General features: G+C 39.5%; 1 long non-coding RNA gene across 1 annotated transcript; it reads right to left on the reverse strand.

The window, feature by feature from the left end:
* Positions 1–17,074: 17,074 nt before the first annotated feature.
* Positions 17,075–22,586, reverse strand: LOC137442278 (uncharacterized). Its single transcript, XR_010987620.1, has 3 exons — positions 22,483–22,586; positions 21,048–21,172; positions 17,075–17,797 (listed from the first exon to the last, which is right to left on the reverse strand). It is a non-coding gene; the product is annotated as an uncharacterized lncRNA (long non-coding RNA).
* Between the last annotated feature and the right edge of the window lie 1,093 nt (positions 22,587–23,679).

The following is a 23,679-nucleotide window of genomic DNA, read 5'->3' on the forward strand; positions in this document are numbered from 1 at the left end:
TTCTTAGGGAGCACTTTATCCGTTTGAGCCTTCATATAAAAAGTCATTCATTTAAACAGTAAGATCTAGTATCTAAAATCAAGAAGGAATAAAGAGAAAACTTTAATGTCTCAAAAAAAAAAAAAAAAAGAAAGAGCATTTGATTCCTTCAGAAAGCTGTCACTGAATTGAGAAATTAACCCAAGCAGTTTATATTTGTGTTTTGCCTTTCACTGTTTAAATGACTATATGCACAATTATGAAAAGAAGAAAAAAAGATGCAATCTTTTTCCTTTTTCGCTCAGTAATTTTTTCGTTTCCCCCCCTCCGTCACGTACATGAGAAAAGTAGTTGCGATAAACAGATACTGAATCAGACTGAAAGTCTTTTTTTAAAAAAAAAAAAAAAAAAAACACACCCAAAACATTGCATGATAGTCTCTAAGCAGTTCCATCTGTCAAGCAGAAATTTTAGGCTAATAGCCTGTGGCGATCTCCCTCCGCAGTCCACTACCTGCCTTTGTCCTATTAAATCTCTTTATTCTTCTTAAAAAAGAGAAAAGGGGAAAGGAAAGAAAAACCTTGCAGACGAAAATCTTCTGAGTGATGAAGTCCTAATTTTGACCTCCTCTCTTTGATGTTGAGCAGTGGGTTCTTATTTAAAAAAAAAAAAAAAAAGACTGAGTGAGAGAGGAGAGGGGGAGAGAGAGGGAGAGAGAGAGAGGAGAAGACAGTGCTAGGAGCAGATGACTTTTCATCTCCACTTCACCTTGCCACTGGGTCTGTGAGAGATTGGTTCATTGTCAAGGAGATTTTTTTTTTTTTTTTTTTTTACCCATGATTCCATATGGTATGGACCGGGCTACATGTTGCCCAACATGCCAGTGCAAATGTTTTCTCAATTAGGTGTCTTATCTCCCGTGAGTTAGCATCAGATGAAGCTTGCTGACAGCATAATGGCAGGGAAAACCTCCGACGGCTCCATCAAATGGCAGCTCTGCTACGACATCTCGGCCAGAACTTGGTGGATGGTGAGTTGGCAGCAGGGCTGCTTTTTTTTTTTCTCCCTTTCCTACTTTCCCTCCCTCTTTGACAAAATGTCCCAGACCTCACATTTATCAAATTAACATTTGATTTTTTTCACACTCTTCAGTAGAGCAGCCTCACACTTGTCCCACTTGTGTGCTTTCCCTTGTGTAAGAGGAGACCGTTAATGTGCACTACAGTTTCCAGGGGGAAGCTTTTTAAATTTTCCTTAAGGGAGAAAGAACAACCAACCAACTGAAAAAAAGAAAAACAAAAAAAAACACAGGGGAAAAAAAGAAAAGTGTGCAAAGAAGTAGTTAGTAAAAAACCTTGTGCAGAGTAACTTGTCTCAGTCGGCTGCCTAACGCTCAGTTTGTTTTACTTTATCTGCTGCTTTCAAGTGTTCCTGCGCGTGTGCATTTTTTTACCACGCAATATTTTGTGAAGAGGAGAGGTGGAAAGTTCAGTCCGTTACAAAGCAAGTCGATTACTGTAAAAGCCTGGAACGGTGCGGTTGTGTCGTGGTGTAAAACCATCACGTGTGAGAGGAGCGTGTTTTGTGAGGTACTGCCTTTCGTCGGAGACCCCAATCTAACTTTTCCCTCTGCTTGTTTACGTTAGAACAGGTTACCAGGCTGTGCTGACCTGGAGCCATGTGTTACAGATCCCACATAGTCTGGCTCTAGCTGCTTTTGGGTGCAATTAAAGTTTCAATAAAGTCCCAACGTGCTCCGTAGAACGAGTTAACTAGCATGTCATGGTCAGCCGGGCCAGACAACCTTTGACATCTTGAATCTATAAGAGGTATAGTGAGTTAGGAGGATGTACAATAGCCCATTGTGGCAGAAGATGCAAGTCCTGTTGTGAGGAAGAGAGTCCTCAAATCATTACTGCCCTCGTTAGCGTGTTGTCCGTTAGGGATTAATTCGTTAGCAGCGCATTTTTAGTTTTCTGTAATTATTATTCTTGTGGCAAGCGTGAATTCTTCCAGTGAGAGGAAAAGTTTGCTGCCAGGACAATGAATGTATTATCCGCTCCTAACTGGACCGTGAACCTCAGCTCATTTCACATAGATATCAGTTAAAAAAGGACTGGCGAGTGGAATTACAAAACAAGGCATGATCACTTTCATTGTATGATACGCTGAAACAAGTCGGGGGGTTTCCCTCCCCCTCACCACCCCGGACCAATTTTGGTATCATTTGGAAAGTTTAAGACCTCTGAGGACTTGAAAGACTTTTAAAAGTGAGATCCGGAAGGTTTTTATTCTGCAGCTTGGTGGTGGCCATTGTGTCTATCATGTGGCTTGTATTTAAAGATGTTTGGGCTTCGTTTTTTTCCGTTTTGTTTTGTCTAAACTCTTAATTTTTTTAACTGTCTATTAGAGGTTTGCCAGCGGTTGCCAGCAAAATGTAACATGCAGCTTTTGGTTACTGGGAATGAGGAAGGCTAACCACTTTACTTATAGTACTGATTTTCCAATTAGACTTTCTGCCAGGGGAAGTTGGAGGGGGAAGGGGTATTTGCATGCACATAAACTGTTGATTATTCATGTGACTTTTGTTTCTCTTTAGCTTGTTAAACCTCTGTAAATAAGGCTATTGATTCTTAGTTATAATTTTTAAAGCAAACTTTTCAAGGACTTGGTTTTAACCCTATGACTTATATCATGCTGTGATTTTTGCCTTATTCTGAGCCATTTGTCTCTTTTACTACCACTCCTCTTTTATTGTCTGTCGGCTGCTTATATCATGAGGTATGTCCACGTTTATTATTTATTATGTAGCCTTCAAATGTTATTAGGCAGTTATTATCACTCTATAGAAAGTGTCCAAGGAAGTTTCATTTTGGTCACATTCATTTCACAGATGTTTTAGTGCTGTGAATACAATATGTTAAAAATGCTGGAAACATTTAGTAATGCACTTGCCTAAAAATAAACAATTTTATAACCACACATGCTGTTGTTTAGATTAAACATTGCAGAAAGTTCTCCTTAAACTCAAATGTCACACCATTTATTTTCTAAGGGAGCAACAACAAGAAAATCACTAATATAGCCTTGGTTTTGTTTTGTTTTGCTTTGTTTTTTTCCTAGTAGAAGTTGTGCTAAATGAAAGATGTTATTTTTAACTGAAATTAATAATTCAAGCTCTTTACAATAGATGTTTTAATTGCAAATAATTTCTGTACCAAGTTTCAATTATTGATGGAGTAATAAGCAGTCTTTCATACAGCCTGAAAATCTAAAACATACAACAAAAAGTAGATATCTCTCATTTTTCTTTCACCTTCCCCATCCCCTCACCCCCCAAAACCTCATCACATTCACCACACTCTTTTAATCAAAAGTAAGCTAGAAAGCAGATTTTAACATTTTAAGGACAAATAAAGCTTTGAAAATTACCTCATGCATCGTCTGGCTGCACAAAATCTCAGCTGCACAGTGCTAAACTTCGGTTTGGTACTGCCAGCATACAAAGAGATGAGTGAATACCCCTTGCACCCATATGGACTCAGCTGCCAGCACTGTGATATGCAATTTTGCTTTTTAATGAATCGTAAACAATTTATGTGTCAAATGAGGGAGTTTGTTTTCTTTCTAGAGCAGGTTCTAAATCCATTTTAGGCTATGGCTGTGTACTGTACAGGATTATTATGCCCAATTTTAAAGGTTCTGTGTCATTTCGATGAAAAGACCTGTTATAATGAAAGAAACGGCTTTATAAAAGGCTGACTGTAGTAATCTCGCTCTCTTTCTTTCTTCCTTTCTTTCTCTCTTTCTCTCTCTCTGTGTCTCTGAACCTCACGCTCTCCCTCTTTCACTCCAGTCCATAGCATGTTTGTAGCTATCTAGCTGGAGATAATGGAGATTGGTTGATTGCATGATTAGTAAAATGAATGGATTTTAAGCATTGAGCAAAGCAGCTTGCAGTTTTGAAAGGTGGCTTTAAAATGCAGAGTTCTAATTTTGACCTTATTTTCTTTCATAGATAATCTTTATTAATGCTCCTTTAATTCATTTTCCTTCATCTCAGCTAGTTTTTCCTCTTCAGCCATCTGATGGAATGGCTAATATATTTTATCTTACTTGCCAAAATAGCAAGAGGTCAAAAGTAAAAGAAAAACATTATTTTTCTTTCTTGCAGTTACAAATGTTTCCAACTATTTCAGTAGTTCCCAGAGGACTTTGTACATTTTGGCAATAATTGCATTTGTCACCACAGTTTTAAGGCAATCTTTTGACACCCAATTATTTTTTCTTATGCCTTAATCAAGTAAATGCAGGAACAGTTATTATTTTGACTATTGTAATGTGACAACTGAGCAGAAAGTTTCCTCCAAAAGGCTATAAATTGGTGTAAGAAGGAATTATATCTTTTTCAGTATGTATGTAATAACAAATACTTTAACTGGTACAGCAGCCTGGAGACACGAGATTAATGAGCTTGTTGGAAAAAATTATCATTATTTTGTAATCATTGCCACCTTTTATTTAAATTTGATGCTGTCATAGAGACACTAAAGGGTTAGTCATGGAAGAGTTTCAGTTCTGTCTTGCATTTGTAGAAATATGTGCAGCTGTGCTACTTTTATAAACATTTATTTCAAGCTGATTATTTTTTTTAAATTATTTGCTCTAGCAAGGCAATAAGATGTGACTGTTTTATATGTTTAATAGGGGATTGCCTGCATAATTCCTTTGCACAGGGTTATTGAAATACATCTGCAGCTAAGAAGGAAAATAGCCCATTACAATACCAAAATAAAGACCCTGGGCCAAATTCTGCTCAAGGTTTACACTGCCACCATCCTGGAGTCATTGCATTAGGAGCAGCAGAGTGATTCAGGTTTACTTACCTGAGAGTCTGGGAGCCAACTTTGACCATAATTTGAGTCATCTCTGTCCAAATAGTTTCAAAACTTCATACTACCCTCCTTTCTGAAGTATCTAAAGGAGGGGGGATAAAAAAGGCTCATTAATAAATAAGAAGCCTTTTCAAATGACTCCATGTATGAGCTGGCATGCAAACTGCTGTTGTTGAATATGACAGTTACAGCAGATCTTCCAGTCATCTTCTGAAATCATTGTTTTCTAGTTTTGCTACCCAGCTATCATTCTGCAGGTCAGGCTATCTACCTTTATTTTCTTTAGATGCCGTAAGTTAAAAGAGGAATTGTTCAGGACAGTAGGACAGGACTAGAAATGGTCATTTTGTGACTCGAAAGGTTTCTAACTCCGCATCAATTTTTCATGAAATCTTTTGGTAGATAGTTTTCTTTCATACCTCCGTGCTCCATATTTCCAGAGGAATAGCTGAAATCACCCAGGTAACTTACACAGTAAAACCAAATAGGAACATTTCTGAATGTTACTAACAATTCCATCAATTCAGAATTAATAGAATACTCCCTAAGCATCTCATTGCAAATGGGATTAAAAATAACGATGCATCTAATCTTTAATTTCATCACATGGAATGTTAAGTGTTACTATTGAAGCTAAAGACGTCCAGGAGCATGAAACACTCACAAGCACTATTTCTTGTTTAAATCACTGAGCACATTTACACAAGCACACACAGACTTTCATCTAAGTTTGTCCTGGTAATCCCCCCATGCTGTTGAACTGTACAAGGCTTTGCTGATTTGTGCTTCCAAAAAGCACACATGTATTAATAATTATCTTGCTCCTGTCTCTATAGAATAACAAAGCGTGAACAGAGTGTAACTTTGCAGCATGCATTTCCTGTGTTTTCTACAGTAACTCCTTGTATGTTCATACATAGCTCAGCAGCTGGATAAAGGTTCTTAAAATTATTCCTTCTCTGTCAGAGTCACTAAATTCCATATGTAATTTAAACATGCATTCAGTGCATCATCATACATACCACATAGTATTATTTTCTGTACATGCCCTCCTTTTGCCTATGAGTATTTGCCCTAGTTTTCTACTCCTTTTCCTTCACCTGTCCTGAATACTGCCATGAATGTTTCTAATTTAAAGCCTGAGGAGTCAGTGGCTGATTAGAAGACAGGAAATTGGAGGATTAAACTGTCTGGTTGAACTTCCTTTACTTATCAGTACTGTGTAACATACTGGCTTACAACCTCATTGGGACAATTTCTACAAAGTACCAATACTTCTGTTTTCTCAGCCTTTATTCTTGTGGAGAAAAGGAGTAGTTTGTGGCTAGAAACCATTTTTTTTTTTTTTTACACTGAAGCATTTGAAGGCTGACATGAAATATCTATAAATATCTTCTGATATGAGAATTCATTCAATTTTTAATCATACATGTCTATAATATATATTTTAAATTAGCTTCAGTATGCAAACAACCAAGCAACAGATACTTTTGGGCAGGGGGAGGGAAATGACATCATCTTTAGTAAAAGGAGAATGCTCCATGTAAACCCTTGTTCAACCCTTTTCCCCTCAAACTTTCATGTTGTTTGTGACATGATGGCGTAGCTGTAGAACACCCTGAGAAAGGGCTGGAAAGAAAAGCCAGTTCATCCAAAAAAAGTTTGTCTGAAGTCCCAGTGCAACCCTCTGAGGATGTTGTGTAGATCACTGTCTAACCGGAAGGCATATGAGGAAGAGCACAGTTTTGTATGCTTACAGGCTAGCTCATTCTCACTGCTGATGTACAGCTATTATTTCCAGAACTTGTCTTGGTCCCAGTTATGAAATCATTGTGATTGCTGGGCAAAGCAAGAAGTGGTACGGTCTGGAGGACCTGTCTTCAGCAGGATAAGTGGGCAGGTTTCTAACCTCAGTCCATGCTGTACTTAAGGTGTCTCTGTGCTATTTCTCATCATTCTCTGCTGTTTAATTTTACATGCTAGATTGAGATCTGAAGGTGTCCAAAGTGTATTGAATGCCAGGCCATGCAAGAAAACCAATAAACACTGCCTGAAAGGTCTGACACCTCAAATCCAGCCTTGTGAAGGCTTCTGTAAGTCTGATCCTGCTACATTAGGCAAGTCCCACACTAATACTTGGGATAATAAAAATTGAAATTAAAGTAAAAGAATATTCTTGACACTTTGTGCTAGCAAATTCCCATAGTTTCCACACAAATGAAAACAAAAATCCAATAATCTAGAATTTCTTTAATGGAACAAACATTTAATTTCCCTACCTTCATACAGAAGGGAAAGGATAATAGGTTTAGTTTATCAAAAGGTTCCCTGTGTTTCAGTCCTGGTGTGAAAAGGATCTCACCGTGCTGCTTCACTCCTCTCCCTCAGATGTGGTCAGGGACACTGATTAATATTTAAAGATGATTTTAGGATGAATCAAGTTATTTGTCTTCAAATATCAACATAGAAACTTTTATAATAGCATGTTTTGGTTTGATATCTTTGGTTTTTTCCATTAATGTCACTTTCACAAGGACTAGATGTAATAATCACAGAGCACATTGCAAATGCTGGAGCTCTTTGTACATGGGGATACTCGTACTTTACATATGTAATACACTTACACTTCACCCACTCACAAAAATCAGAGGCCCTTCCACACTCTCAACAAATCCAGCTGATCTCAGAGCAATGGGAGCTGGTCTGATGGAGGTGCCCTGAGAGCAGGTGCTGTTTAAACCTGCAATAACTGTTTTGTGCAAAGGTGTTAGAACTATTCACAATGAAGATCTCTGGATCTGTTTTCCATACAATACAGTGTATTATTGACGAGTAGTTTTACATAAGATAAACCTCATTAGAACAAATTAAATAGACATGTTGACTAATGGAGTGAGATTCAAAATATTTTGCCTGTATAAGCAAGTCTGTTGTTCTTTGGTGTTTTTTTCTTCAGAGCCTGTGAAACACAAAGTTAGCAATACAAGTAGATATGAGTGGAAGTGTTGGGTAGTACAGATGGCACTATAAGCTTTGTAGGCTTTTACTCCCAATAATTGCAGTGCCCTTGCTTTCAGAGGAGTACAGGTTGCCCTTGATGTAAGCAAACAGCCACATTAATTTCACAACCCGATTGGAATCGCACACACGGATTGAGGTTGTCAATAGGAGCAGCGTGGAAATTAAGAGCACAAATATTGCTATCAGACCTTTCTGCTTTGAACGTGACTAACTCAGAAGACATAGGGGGTGTGTGTGGTCACTAACAGAGTGCTTACATAACTGAGAGAATTTCTGAGTAAATTAGAAGGGAATTTTTCCCTTTTTAAACCAAGAATTCAATTAGGCTGGAGAGAAAGGACCTGATTCTGTGTGGAAATACACTGATATTCGTAAGTAGTCATCTTTAGCTAAAAGAATGGAAATGGGAAGTAGAACAAGGCTTATTGGTTTAGATGAAGAAAATATAAAGAATATTCCAAAGTAAGCCGAAGTAACCTTCTGTGTTCAATTAACCTTTTATATTCAAGTCAGTATTTCTATTTGCTCTTGAAGAAACAGAAACATTTGCAGCCTGATCTAGTTGAGGATGCCTCTGCTTACTGCAGAGGGGATTGGACTAGACTTTGAGGTCCCTTCCAACCTAGACCGTTCTGTGATTCTAAGTGCACTTCCTTGTCTGTCTCGCTCTTTTTATAAAAATAAAACCAACAGAAATTTGGTTTTGTAATGTTCTTTTAGAGAACAAGTAAAGAACACATGAAACAGGGGTTATTTAGGGCAGTCACTGGAAGGTGAATCACCAAGGCTTTTGCAAAAAGGAAATCAGAAGTTGTCCTCTTTTCCAAGAGTCTTCTGCAGAGAAATACCTTCCACACAAGTATGTGGGCCTATAGGAAGAGAACATAGGCTTAAAATGATGGGAGGTCCTTAGAGAAGGCCTGGCTACCGGTGAGCAATGACATTTGCTCATTTCTTACCAAAGTTTGTGTTGAGAAGACAAAGTCTAAAGAACAGAAAGGAAAGGACTGACCAAGATGTAAGTATTTGGCACAGGCACTGTAAGAGAGGAAGGAAGGAGGGCAGGCTTTGACAGAATATGTTTTCTGGCATAATGAAATGCTGTAGCCAGGAGCTTACACCTGACTAGTGACACTGAATCACAAGACTTTTTTTTTTCCTCCTTCCCCTCCTTCTCCAAATCTCTCTTTAAAGTTGGTTTGCTTTCATTACTTAAAATCCCATTCAGTGACATATGGGCTACCAACTGTTCTGGTCCTCCAGTAACTGGACCACTGCACAGACAAATAACTTTGTGGGTTCATTTTCCTCTCTTGACATGCAGAGGCTTGGTTTGAATTGCAGATTAGTAGCTCCAATGCCCAAACTCTTCTGCACTGAGGCAACTCCATAGCAGGAAGCCAAAGAGCCATAGGACAAAAGCAGTGGCTGAACAAAATGAGGCTCTGTGCCAGCCCCATGAGATGTCCCCTGTGATCAGTGGTGCAACCGCTTTTGATTGCATCTGCTCAGCTCCAAAATTTGAGGGAATACTTGAAGAGACTTTGCTGTAAACTTTGGAGAAGACTGAGAAAAGGGAAAGAAAACATTGTTTTAAAAAAAATGATATACATACTTTACATACAATATATATACATACTCTTACAGGAACTAGTTGTTCCCATCTTTGAAGGGTGCGGCCTATTTTTCTGTCTCTTATCTCAATACAAGTATTTTCAGATCTGCTCTAAGAACTGATCCTGCCCAAAAGTGAGGTCGTTGCAATAATGATGTGCAGCGACACTGGGGAGGAGCACAAAGCCTTAACTAAAAAATTATTATCTAGTCAAAAATTGAATCATTGACTGCCTAATAACAGAAATATCCATGGGCCATAGAATTTTTGGTTTCCCTTTCAACAAGATAAGGAGCTAGAGACAAAATGAATGAAAGTTGTACCCTGAAAATCTGTGTGAGATGAAGCCTTCTAGCATATGAAAAAAAAAAAAACCAACAGACTGATAAGGGTGGAATGACAGAGCTACAGAGTTTTGAGGATGGTGACAATTTCAATTTGATTCAAACATCTGTTCATGTGCTTTGGGTTGAAGTAGTCAAACACCTGCAGTTCCATATATATGTTCATGCTTGCAGATTTCTTTGTTCTAATGAGTTTACTGGGTGGATGCTTCAGGACAGTTGTGCATGAGCATGGCCTAGAATGATTATTTGTATGCTGTAGGTGTTTGCACCTGCAAAATGCGGGTGCCTGCTTAAACATGTGTTCTTGCAAGCAGGCATGCAACATTTTCCCCTTGGTGTCTGTAGAAGTCTGCCAAATGTATCACTTAAATTTCTTAATGTCTCACCCTCCACATCAGTCAAGTAGAATAATAAAACTCGCTTACCTCAAAAAGCATGTTAGATGTTAATTAATGGGTTTCCAATGTTATCTGAAGAGAGATGTTTTAATTGAAGCACATTATTTTATTTAAAAGTTACTTATGAATACAAGCTTTTGGAGAATCAGGGAGCTAAAGACAGGAAAGACCTAATGGATGGGAAAGACACCACAGCCTAGCTGCAGTCTGGGTTTTTTTACTGTTTATTTATTGCTGACTTTTATTTTGCCTTAAAGCCAAACACTATGGGTTACTCATATAGCATATGCTTCTCCACTCTGCACACAAGTAAAAGCAGTGATCTCAAAACCAAGATAATTTATAATAAAAGTTGACTGAAGATGCCTGAAGTGTTATGTATGCTCACACTGGGTAAGGCACTGAGATCTCTGGACATGCCACCATTTCATACTACAGAGAAGTTTGGTAGATTGAGTGGATTACTGGGATTTCATTAAAAATTAAATGTACAATTATTTAGATGAATTTTTCACATATGCTTGTGGGCAAACAATTTTTGATTAGTTGTTGACATATAGTACACACAGTGTGTGTGTGTGTGTGTGTGTGCACATGTATATTTACATGCACGATATATAAATAAAATACAGACTTAATGTAGTGCTGGGAAAGTCCACTGGTAGTCATTAATTTGACAAGTCTTACATAAGATGGGAAGGATAATCTTCCTCAGACTGAAAAATGATTTTCAAGATATCACATTAAGAGTTATCACATTAAGACTTATTTATCTAATAAGCAGCGCAAGAGCTCAAAAGCAAGCACAGCTCATTCCAGCTCTCTACACATTTCATCTACCTCTTCGAAGATGCTTCTCTTCCAAACAATGCCCTGAAAGGAAAGCTGGGAAATGCCTTTTCCAGCAGTGCCCAACACTGGCCTGGGCTTGGGGGATTTACATCAGAGGAAGGAACTTTCTTGGCTTGATTTTAATTAGAAATCAGGTGGTAAAGCTGAGGAAAAGATTTGTAAAGATCTGAAGTGTCTGAAGAGGAACGGCTTGAATAACGCTGTATTAGTCATGAGGAAAGGAAGGAAGAATGTTGTCGTGATTTGAAAATAATATTGTTCAGTAAATGAAGACGTGTGAAGCACTTGCTAAACTAAATTAGTTCTGAGGTTTGGTGCACATTTGTGTAATTCTGTTCATTGAAGCTTTGAACAATTGTGAAGAAAAAACTTAAAGATCTCTATTAAGAAAAAAAAAATCTTGAATTCCTTTCTGGTGGTGTTTATCTGCATGATTCAGCTGCCATTTCTCGTGTTTCAGACAGAATAGTTAATCAACACAAATAAATACAAATAATACGGTGTAATTCTACTCTGAATACTATTTTGTGGTGCTGATCTAATGAGGACTTTGCTTTCCCCCAGACAAACAGAAGTTGTAGAGAAGTTTTAGGACCTTGTGTCTCCTAATTTTTCTGCAGAGGCTGTTCCTCAAAGGAAGACCTTTTTCTAATGTGTGGATATGGTGTGCAGAAGGGGTAAATCTTGGGTTTGAGTGTCCCCTGTAGAATATCAGTGAATAATTGTAGCCATATATTTCTCATTGTATTACCTTGGGACTAATTGTTCTAAGAGTTGGTGGTCTGACCTCTCTATGGTGAGAGGGGACATTGACTGCTCTCTCAAGTCATGTCTCAACTCCTTTAATGCACCTCTGGCATTTACCAGTCTATTCAAAACCTTTATCTTTGAGTTGTTATACTTGTTGCTGTCTTACTCAGTTAAAAAGTACAAATAGCCCCAACATTGCCAGCTGCAGTCCCAGGCTGGATCATTACTCCAGATTTGAGGTTAATCAACTGCAAATTCCATTAGCTTCGTACAGAGTGAAAATAAAGAACAGACGGTCTTGCATGTGAGCCAGAAGTCAGGTGCAGCACAATAAGGCCAGCCTTCAGGTAGAGGGATTTTTTTATTTCCCCTTCAGCTAACATCTCTGAGATAAGACCAAAGGATCAGATCAAAACAGGTTTTCATGAAAGTTTTATAGACTCACATCCTTTTTTGTTTGCCCCTCTCTCCACTTCAACTGTAAATGTTTGTTCTTCATTTGATTCTGCTGGGGGCTTTACCCCTCTTTCTCCTGAACATTCTGGAAAGTCATTGCTAAGAGTTACGTTCTCAGACACTTCGTGTTCTTTACCTACTTGCTGACTGTGCCAGCACCAGCAACTTGCTTTATTACTTAGAGAAGTGCTGTGTGAAGTTGGGGGGGGCAGATATGGAGGCAGTTTGCTATTGATGACCTGTTTACTAAGTTCCCAACCTTGCAAATGCTGACATGCATGTGCACCTCGTGAGTTTTGCCATCAATGTCAATAGGACTCACAATATCAAAGCTTGACACACAGGAGAGTAGTGGCAGGAACCAGGCCTACACGCTTCCCTGATGCTTTTATTCTGTGCACTGTCTCCTGCCATGTCCCTCAGATAGCTACCAATGACAAGCAAAAACACTTTCTCAAGATCATTTAAAGTCTGCTTAATATTCCTCTTCTTTTCACATGTGCTACAAGCAGTCAATATTTATAGACATTAGAGAAGGAATTTGCAGTTGCCTGAAAAGACCGCCTCTGATATACCTCAGTTCTCTGAAGCAAAAGCTTTCATGTCAAATGGAAAGTAAGGAAGGAAAGTCAGGAAGTCAGGTCCTGGGGCAGAAGCTGAGCCACTGCTGCCCAGTGAAGGCACTGCACTTTTCCAGACTCAGTTCTGAAAATTTACATTAGCACAACGTTTGCCAGACAAAGTGAGTTTTGTGTACTGTGGCTTTTCCCTTTTCTCCACATCTTTATCTTCTCACCCAGGAGGAAGGGAGGTGCCTGTGTGTATGTGTGTGTATGTCTCCCTATATACATATGTTAGATTATCACTGGCATGCCGTTACAAAAGGTTAGGGAAAATATTGTTGCCAACAGAACTAAAGATTAAATAATCCAATCTCTGGGAACTGTAAACTAACAATCACTGTCACAAATGGGCCCTTTCTAATCATAGTTTGTGGTGGAATGAAAGATGCAATTGTCTGGAATTGATGAATATGGGATCCATGCTGGCTTCAGGGTCAAAGGTGATTTCATGCAAAGGTCCTTTTCTCTCTGGCACTGCTTCCTTTGTATAGCATAGCTTGGCAGCTATCTCTTTGCACTTCGGCTACCTGCCAATGCAGCTGGTACTGTGCAACTGTCTGGTACCGACTACAAAGCATCACTCAGCAACCAGCAGCTCCGCATGGGGCCACTTTTCTAGGATGACAAAGAAAGATGGGCTATACATTCTGCCATCTATGCCCATTAAAAAGACTCTTAAATTGCATTACTACGAGTTATTGTTAATTATGTAGTAGTCACTGGATCTGTATGATCCTTTCAGGGGTTGATAATCTCTGCTGTATGCTGCTTGTATAAGTAATCAAGGCGGGGGGGAATCAGTATTTTGATGTGTAAAAAGTAGGTACTAATGTAGTAAGTTGCTCATGCACAGCCATATGAATGAAACCTTCATCTGGATTGTATGCTACAGGTTTGTAGCATATGTGGGGAGGGGGGGCGGGGAAACAAACTGCTTGAACCAGAAAAATTACTTGTGAAGCTGTGTCCTTATAGCTTCAATATTCATGTTGCTGTTAAGCTTCGGAAGTGTTTTTGCTGGTAAGGATTTATCCTGAAGGCTTGCTGGTTGTTAAAATGTGCCTTGAGCTGAAACCAAAGTTCTGGCTACATGAAAATAAACAATTTCAGTTTAAAAATCATTAAATTAACCAGTCTTTAAAGGATGTGATTCTGTTAATGAAAGTGGCATCATTGGCCAGCAAAAGAAAAATATTTGTTCCTCCTAAAGCTGAGGTTCTGGCTGTCTCCTGAGGAATGGTCAAGCTACTTCTCTTATTCAGTTTAAGCATCATGAATTGTATTGCAACTAAATCTGCAGGCCTGATTCCAGTGGATGTTTTCTAACTCCTGTAAATCCATCAGTGTTAACATAAAACCAGACTAGCTAATCTGGGGCAAGCAAGATTGGCTTCACCTTCAGTGAAATGATTTACTGCACAGATCCAAGTTCCTTCCACTTAAATATCTTGTGCCAAATGTTTAGCTCCTGTCAACTGGCATAGCTCCATTGAAGTTAATGGAGATGTACCAATTTACCCCTCTTGAATTTTCTGGGATTTATTTTTCACAAGATTTGATGGAAATTTTTGTAAAGAAAGCAGTGGGGCTTGTTTACTCATGACTGGGGTTTTTTCCCCTTTTAATTTTTTTTCCTGCTTTCTCTGCACTATTTATGGTCTTGCACTTGCCTCCTGTAGAGCTGGCAGGCATCCTAAGATGTACACCAAATTCTGGAAAGGAAACAACACCATTTCTGTATAATATCGCTGCAAGAGCTAGTCTGTTGAACCATTTTTATTTCTTCTTTTGTTCAAATTACATAAAAATCTGAGAGACACAAGATACAACAGGAGGAGATGAGAACCTTCAGTCTTCAGTTTCTCTCTTTCCTCCTTGCATCTAATATTCCTTTGCTTGTCTTGTTCTGTTATCAGCTATTTGAAATAGTTATATATAATTTAGCATTATACAAAAGTATTGTCATATCAAACATAGTGAAATGGATTCCAAAAACACCATCTGGTATTTGGGAATGCACTGTGAGTTGGGAACGTGAGAAGAGATATTCTTTGCCACTTTGCTTGGGACCCAGCCATTAGCAGTGTAATTGCCAAGAAAAGGTGACAGGCTTCAGGCTTAATGCAAGTGGGGTTTTTTTCCCCCTCTCTCTCTCTCTTCCCCAGCCTGTTAACTCTATGAGTTCTAAACAAAATGCAAAAGGCACTGTAAGGGCAACATAATGACAAAAAAATCCCAATAGGCTCCCTTAAATTAAAAGGCAGGGCAGAAAGTGGAAACGGCCACTGGGCTCCTATAAGAAGAAAGCAAAATAAGCTTGTGGAGAGCAAGAAGGAAAACAAGACATGTATGCTTTAAAGCTACAGTGTGCCACACAGAATTGTTCTCTTAAGTAGTGGATTTGTAATGATTAGAGTTTCCCAAGCTTTATCCAAAAGCTTATTTCAAAGCCATCATTAGTGTCCTGTAATCCACCCAAAATTGCAGAATGGATATTGTGAAGGTCACCCATGACCAGGCAAAGCCTGCTTTACTTGATGTTATCTCACTTACTCCTCTGCACCTCCATCTATCCCTTTAAGGATGTGGGGAATGTGGGGGGGAAGAGAGAGGCTTTAATAAATTAAAATCTTGGATTTATTTCTATGGGAATTTTATTCTGATTGTGTAAGAACCCAAAGGAGAGGCATAGCAGAGTTTATGCAATTTCATGTTGCTAGCCTGGATGCTACCATTGGCAGGTGTAATTCTAACAGGTTTTGCCAATATTTCTCACCTGAGAACCAGATCAAACATGAGGAAAGTGAAAAATCAGATAATTGAACAAGGATCAAAGTCTCTGAATTACATTCAGGAGGGCAAGTAAACTTAGAGGATGAAAACAAGTTACTAATACAAAAAGGTTTCAATGTGTATTGATTTCCATCAAACATTTGAAATGCAACCTTGTTCGAATTTTGAACTTCAAAAAAAGGCCACATTGTTTTGTTTCGGTGTGTCAGAAATTGTGATGCTACCATAGATCTGCTATTAAATTACACCAAATAAAATGATTTCTGGTGGGTGTATCTAATGCTTGCCAAATTAGATGAAATGAAAGCTAACCCTCTTAGTCTAGCTGCTGTTTTTAAATATTTATATCTTTAACAGACATTTGTGTGTGCCATGAGGGGGACTAGAAACTCCTTTGCTATCAGTCAGATTCTGTAGACGTGCAAAATTCTTCCAATCTCAGTACCAGACTCATATGAAACGTTTGTCACTGCAAGCTCTTTCCGTCGGTTTGAGCTAAGCTTGCCGATCCTCCATGCTGCCGGTTTGGCTTCCCTCACTTATTTATTTACTGCGATTGCATTTTGCTGCAAATGGCTTTTGTATGCAAAATTTAGTCTACAAGGTGTAGCACAGATTTTCAGCAAGGAGTTCAGCCCTTCAGTGCAGAAAAGGTGGTGGCAGTCCCATGGCTGCCAGATTGCTCAAGGGACTGAGAGAGGAGCTGCGAGCCCAGAGCTCACCCTCTCTGCCGGCGACCAGCCGTCGTGAAACCTTGCCCTGAAACAAACACCACAGAGCTGAGCCTCACCACATGTCCGAGCGGGAAAATAAGTCAGGCACCACAAAAGGATCTTTCTGTTCTTTATAAGAGCTTGGGATTGGGGTACAATTTTACCCCAGCCCTGCTTGAACTGACCTTCAGTGCTGTTTGCTTCCTGAAAGACAGTGATGGGCTCTGATACACCTGTCATTTAGTACCAAGTTTCTTGCTTTGAAGTGTGTTGATTGAGGCAGTCCTGAATACACTTAGTGCCCCATACCCTCCTGACTAACAACCCCATCTGGGCAGCTCAGAAGAAAGATCAAGTTCTGATTTCTATCTTATAAAAACAAACACTCTTTTCAGGTAAAATCACTCTTCAGCAGAGAGTGTTGTATTCTCTGTCTCATTCAGTACTTGCAGTTCCAATAGTGGTGGCTTTGCTCAAGACGGGGCAGTGGGGGACACATCCGACACAGAAGCATGGATGTTTTGTGCACGTAGAAACTGAGGCCATGAGATCATTTCAGTGACAGAGGGGCAGGCCACACATGGGATTTCTAATGATTCTCGCTCAAAGAATCAAGAAATACAAACCAGTTTTACAGTTTAATTTCTAAGGAGTATATTCACTGACAAAAACTTTCATACAAGAGATAAAGACATTCACGACAAATGACACGTGACAATGTTTTCTGCGTTTTGCAGTTTGTTCTGTAACAGTAATTGTACAAATTCTCTCCTTCTTTGACTTCTTTTCTTTGACCTTTTCCTACTGAATATTTTCAGAATGCATATTTTACTTAATGGTTTTTAATCAACAACTACAGTACCAAAGATTCTGCATCTTCACCGAGTCAATTACAAATATTAATTTTACAAATGTTAATATTGCAAAAGTGTGGTTTAAGCCTCTGTTGAGCAGCCATAGCCTCTCTGAACTGAAACCTAGGATTAATAGCATCAATGCTTTCATTCAGTACAAGTCATTCTGCATTTATCCCCACTGCACAGCTTGAGGCACCCCAGGGACACACTGGGTGTGTACACAGTGGAGTATCCTGTGCCCAGCTCCATCTCCAGGGCCCTTCTGCAACCAGCCAGGCATCTGGCTACAGGCGCAAAGCCTCTTCCTTGGGTAGTAACTGCCAACTCCAGCAGCTTAGAGCTTTTTATCACCTTAACTATAACGTGCCACCCAGAGCAATGTGGAATTACTAGATCTTCCTCATCGCTTTTGCTGCACAGAGGGTTTTGCCTGTTTTTTCTTTCCCAGCCTATGCCAGGCTGGGGTTTTGTTTTGCTCTCCACTGACATGACGACAAGCTGCAAATGAAGAATCCAAAGTACTTAGAATTAAAATGGCAAAAATATTATTAGCTGCTGCCCCCCAAGCCCCTACTCTGGCTCCACTCTCTGGTTTTCCCCTCCCTCCTCTTTTGACGGCAGGCAGAAAATGCAGATGCCAAGGCAGTGGAAGATATTTTTAAGCAGGAGCATCTGGCTCCTTGGCAGACTCCACAGGCAGTTGGTTTGGTTGTTTTGGAGTTGCCTCTGGGTCTGTCACATGTTTTGGCATCTGACTGATTGTCTGGGCTGCCTCCTCTTATTGGACATATTTTTTCTTTGACTCACCTTTGATTCTGAATTGTCTCTTTATTTTCTTTTGCCAGTGAGCAGCAGCTTCAGCTGATCCTGGGCTTGTTTATATAGAAATAGTCCCTGTCACTCACACTCTGTAGCTCACAGGAGCCTCCTCCCTGCCCAGTCTGCATTTCCAAAGGTGCTTCCTGCGAACGCTGCTACTTTGGGATTTGGGTCAGGATTTGAGCACTCCCCAGGAAAGAAACTATTCCAAGGAGGAGACTTTTCCCACATCCAAATATACAGCCCAAATCACAGAGACATTTTTCCTGATACATGCTGTGTTCCTGTATGGGCTTTTTTGTTTGTGGTTTTTATATATGTATGTATGTATGTGTGTGTGTGTGTGTATATATATATATATGTATATATATATATAAAAAAGATTATTCTATTGAGGGGAGGGTTTGTCTTATAACAGTGTAGTTTTTTTTGATGGATTTTGTGTAGAGTGAGAAGTCTGTTCCCTACCTGGAAAACCGCTGTTCAGAGCAAAGTTAGATGCATAGCACTATTTGTTTCTCTGTTTTCTTAGCACAGCAAATCTTGGATGAATCTATTTTTTCACTGAAAAAAACTTTTTTCCCCCAAAGCTTGTGGCAAGGCAACATGGAAACCTTTCCCCAAGACCTGCCCCAGCCTGGGGAACCGGCAGAGGGATTTTTCAAGTGCCAGGGCAGCAAGGCTGGCAGAAACAGGTGGGCTCACAGCAGGGAGCAGCAGCCAAAGCCCCACCACAAGTTCTGCTGGGATTTTTTTAGGTAACTAAACTCAATCTAATTAAACTAGAGCATGTTTAAATGAGCTTCATTTAACGTGCGCTTTGTAGATCTCCTCTATAAATAGCGGCAGCTCTTGCTTTTACTATTACTGATGTTATTTTCCTGTCTTTCCTGATATTCCCAGGGATCGAATGGATTATTTGTCAGAAGGGTTGGTGTGGGGTTTATATTTCTAAAATGCTGGTTTGGAAATGTCCTGTGAAGTAATTCTTGCTGTGCTCAGGAGGTACCACAGAGACAAGATATAAATCTGTGCTTCCAAGCTAAAACAAGACCTTATTCCACTAAGAAAGTATTTTTCTTTTAATTAGAAGGTAAAGAGAAGAGAGGAAAAAATGCTAGTTTTCAAATACATGTATAGTTTTTTGAAGTCAACCTTGCAAATTAAAAAAAAAATGTGTTTTTTTCACTAATCTGATAGAAGGCAGCACATAACTTCTATGTTGTTTGGGACTTTGTCTTAAGCACCCCAAATTAAACTCATCCAGGGAAGGGATAGGGGAAAACATAACAGAACATTTTAAAACAACAGCTTCCCCTATATGCTTTTAGTTGCCTAAATCAGAAAGCTTATGTCCCACTGACCTGTCCTTTCTGTCTCGGTCAGGTACATGTCTGGAAGCCCTGTGTGTGTTATCGCTGTAAACAGTAACAACGTCAGGAGCTGAGGGATTGGCACGTATGAAATAAAACTATTTGTTCCTAGGACAGGACATTTTGGGTGGCTAGATTACACCCTTGTCTCTTCTTCTATCTGTATGCAACAGGGAACTGCAGAATAATCTCCAGGTTTGGGAATTTACAAACTAGGATACCAGAAAAATTTTAAAACATGAGCAAAACTGTATTTGTGGGTACGGTTTTGGTGTGTGGAAAGGAAACGGTATTTCCTAACTAATTCTAATTCCTAAACCAATGACTGAAGGAGCAGGCAGGAAAAGTGTGCACATGAACACACACTTGCATCCACATATACTTTATATAAAATTACTTTATCATCTGATCCTGAGTCTTGGCATGACTGACTCCAGCCCACAGATCTCTTCAAGGGCATTAGTGAGCATTTTCACAAACACAATACATCATACAAATTAAAGTGAATTTCCAGTTTTCCTGTTTGCAAAAGAAAGCCTGTGAGAACAGTAAATGCTTGCTTTCTGAAACCTTACAAAAAGAAATTAAAATAAAACCAGCAAGCCCCTAATCTACACTGTGGTTTTAAAGTCATCTTGGTATTCTAGGGACTGTGCATCATAAATTTTGAATAGATGGGATTAGCAATATCATGAAGTGGAATCCCGATGGACCTATCTCCAATAAGGAAGGAATCTTGTAAAAGACATTCACAATAAATCCTTTCATAGGCCTTGGCACTTGGATGTAACTCCATAGATTCCCTGTTAGGTTTTCCTATGAAAGAAAAAAAAAAAAAAAAAACAAACAAAAAACAAACAGGTCCTTTTGGGCTTTTGATTCTAGGAGTTGGTTTTGTGACCCAAAAGCACCATATGGGTGCTTTCACCTTTGTTTTCAGCACCTGCAGCAATTGGCAGATACACGCAGAAGCAGCAGCTCAAAACGTGGTATTACTGGGAGAGGGAGAAGTGATTCTGAACTCTGTGTCCTCTTGGGGCAAGCAAATAGCAGAATGCAGCTACAGTGCTGTGCCAAACTAGTCCTGTGGGACAACATGGTTACAATAACGAATTCTTAGAATAGCCGTGTTTGTGCTGCTCCAAGTCTGTGCAGCCACATCCAACAGGAGACTTGATTTTCAAGGGCACAGCTAGAAGAGTCCAAGATTGGAATCCATGTACAGGAGTTACAGTCTTTGGACATATTGCAGATAAAGTGAGGGGAGCTTTTCTGTCCTGCCCGTGTGCAGCTAATAGAACAATAGGGAAGTCTTTGGGAGGATAGAGATGCTCTTCAAAATCCCTTGTATCTTTTAGCACTGCGGACAGCAGGCAGCTACTGCAGCTGGACAGAAATGCTTCTCAAAGAAATTGAGACATCTTTAGCACTTCTGACCTGGTCTCATGGTTTCTGGTGAGTCAAGTCAACACATGATTTACACCAACATAACAGACTGTCTTTCTCATTGGTAAAAAATCTTTTGTCAAAATCAAGGTGTTCCAACAAATCCTTACCTCTCTAGTAGTCAGCATTGCATTTTTCAGACTTCAGGAACCCATGAGGACAGGTCCACCTGTCTTCCTGTGTCCTTTTCTGTGGTCATTTTTATGGCAACAGAAGGCTTTGTGTCCCTATAATACTGAAGGAAGGAAAACTTCAAAATATATTGGGAAAAATAAGTGAGCTACTTCTGCTTCGAGAGGGACAGCAGCCTTCAGTCTACCAACAGAGAGAAAGTGGTTAATTGATCTGTTCAATATTAAACCCTGGCCTGTACAAAGCCAAGACTCACTCCCATGACCACACCACCCATTTTGTAGTCTTTTAAGTATCAGCAAATGTGTAAAAGCAGGATGACAATCTTGACTTCTCTTCCCACTCTGCCAAGATCCATTGTGTCATGAACACTGAAAACAGTGATTTGAGAAAGGTGGATCTTCTGTCTTTGTAGCTAAACCAAGAAACAGATTAATCTGGTTTCTCTCAACTCGAGTGAGTAATGAGGGAAAATAAAAACCTTTTTAAGAAATAATTCCTCACCAAGGAACAAAGAACTGGCTAAGGTCGGAACTAGGACTGAACATTATCTCATAAATCCCCTGGAAGCTATGGTGCATTGGTGTCATCAACATGCTCTGAGCATCTTGATACTGCTTGGGAATGTGAGGAGCAAGGTGAAAATCAGCAGCTAAGGAATCTGAGTTTCATAAGTGTATTTTCCACTTCAGAATGAAAGGTGCTGCTGTTCCTGATCAGACTTTCCAAAAACAAGAATGTGGCTTGGCCACAGCTGAGATGGATTCAGTCTCCCAGAAAAGTTGTTTCCTCTGCTGCCATCTGACACAGGTGGAGCTAGTGCCAACATGGTGAGCACAAATTACAGCCAATGTGAAGCGGAATATCTTGTGCACAGACCTATGTAGCTGTGTAATTGCTTGGCATGTCTTTGGCTCTTCGCTTGTCCCAAGTGATAAGTGTGTGAAAGGGTTTATAGGAATAATAATTCTCAAAGTTACAGCCAACTCTTCTCCTTCCTCCACTAGCCTGGTGGAAAAGATTTCACAGCCATTTGTGTTCATTGCAGAAGGCCGCAGAAGAGGTGAAGTTAATCAGAACTTTTGGCTGTCACTCTGCTCCTAGCAGAGCTCTTCTGGAGTTGTGTTTCCACATTCAGAGCAACAAAGCTTGCCTCACATTTAAAATGAAGTAAGATACAAGCTGACCTCTGACAAAGGGAAAACAATAGTGTAAGATCTAGATCATCTGGAACCTAAACTTATTGACAGAAACAAACCCATGTTCCCTCCCTCCCTTCCCCCCCAATAAAAAACCAGACAAACAAACAAAAAAAAAAGACAAGCAAATAGAAATCACATCCTCCTATCTCTTAAGGTTCACAGAGAAATGTGTGAAATTGAAAGGGCAAACTGTGGTATAAATTTCACTCACCTGTTGTGGTGCTGAGATCAGTGATATGCTGAGGTTATGGAAGTTAATCCTGAGGATTCACTGCAGAAAGCAGCAAGGAATATTGAGTGCTTTGTGCATGAAGTTTAAATATCAACTCTGGAACACAAGAGAAAGTTTGACTGTAAAACGTGAGAACAAGTATGCTCCACACACTCACTTTCCAGAGTATCAATCATTTTGACTTCTTCATGAAACAGATCATATTTTCCTTTCCCACTCAGTCCTTTGAAAGGGATTTGTGCCTTGGCATCTCCCCCCAAATACTGGGAGCTCCTCATAACAAGGGGAGACCACGGTGCTCCCTTTGTGTTTGCCTGGGACACAGCTCTTTCCTTCCCTACTGACTCAAGCAAGATGAAGTCAGAAGGTCAGCAAGCTCAGCAAGCTCTGGAAGCCTAAATGTTCCTCCATGGATTTGGTTTTGTGGGTTTATGTCTAATCTATGAACTTTACATCACTTAAGTGTAGATTCTCCCTGTGGTTTAGTACAAGCAGCCAAAGGTTGAATTCATACTGTGTTCTCACAGGTGAAACCTCACTGACTTGTGCCAAGCAATATATTCTTCATGTTCCCAGTTTACATATTAAATCTATGGGGTAGAAGTGGGCAAAAAGTAGGAAATCTCCTATTACTTATATACAGTGAGAAACAACATTTGGTGGATGGATATAATTTCTTAAGGAAATGAGCTGTCTCTCCTCTGAAGGAACATCTAAATACAAGGGAATAGTTTGAAACATAAGCTGAGGTAAAAAAAAAATCGCTTACTACTTTATTCCAGAGAATATCAGAGATATTCCCCAGACAGGACATGAACGTGTTAGCATTGAGTTAAAATCATCTGCATACATATTTTTCTGGCTTTGCTGGAGTGCAGAATCTACAGCAAGCCAATTGTTCCCAGAGATGAAAGGAAATGATAGAGGATTGGGTTTTTTCATGGTGGGAGGAACACTTTGTAAGGAATCATAAAATGGATTCTGAAAGATGAAGGTGAAAATGGACAGCAATATTGAGCTACCATGGAAATGTATCTCAGTAAAAACAACTTTTACTTTGCCCTTTGTTGCCTTTTAATATGTGAAAATATACTAATTCATTAATTTTGCAATGTTTCAGTGCTGCGAAGCCACTTTTCTCCCTGCTGGTCCTTTCCTCAAGCTCCTCAATGCTGT

This window comes from Melanerpes formicivorus, unplaced genomic scaffold, assembly GCF_026170545.1.
Source record: "Melanerpes formicivorus ecotype bairdi unplaced genomic scaffold, bMelFor1.0.p_v2 SCAF_7, whole genome shotgun sequence".
Lineage (NCBI taxonomy): Eukaryota > Metazoa > Chordata > Aves > Piciformes > Picidae > Melanerpes > Melanerpes formicivorus.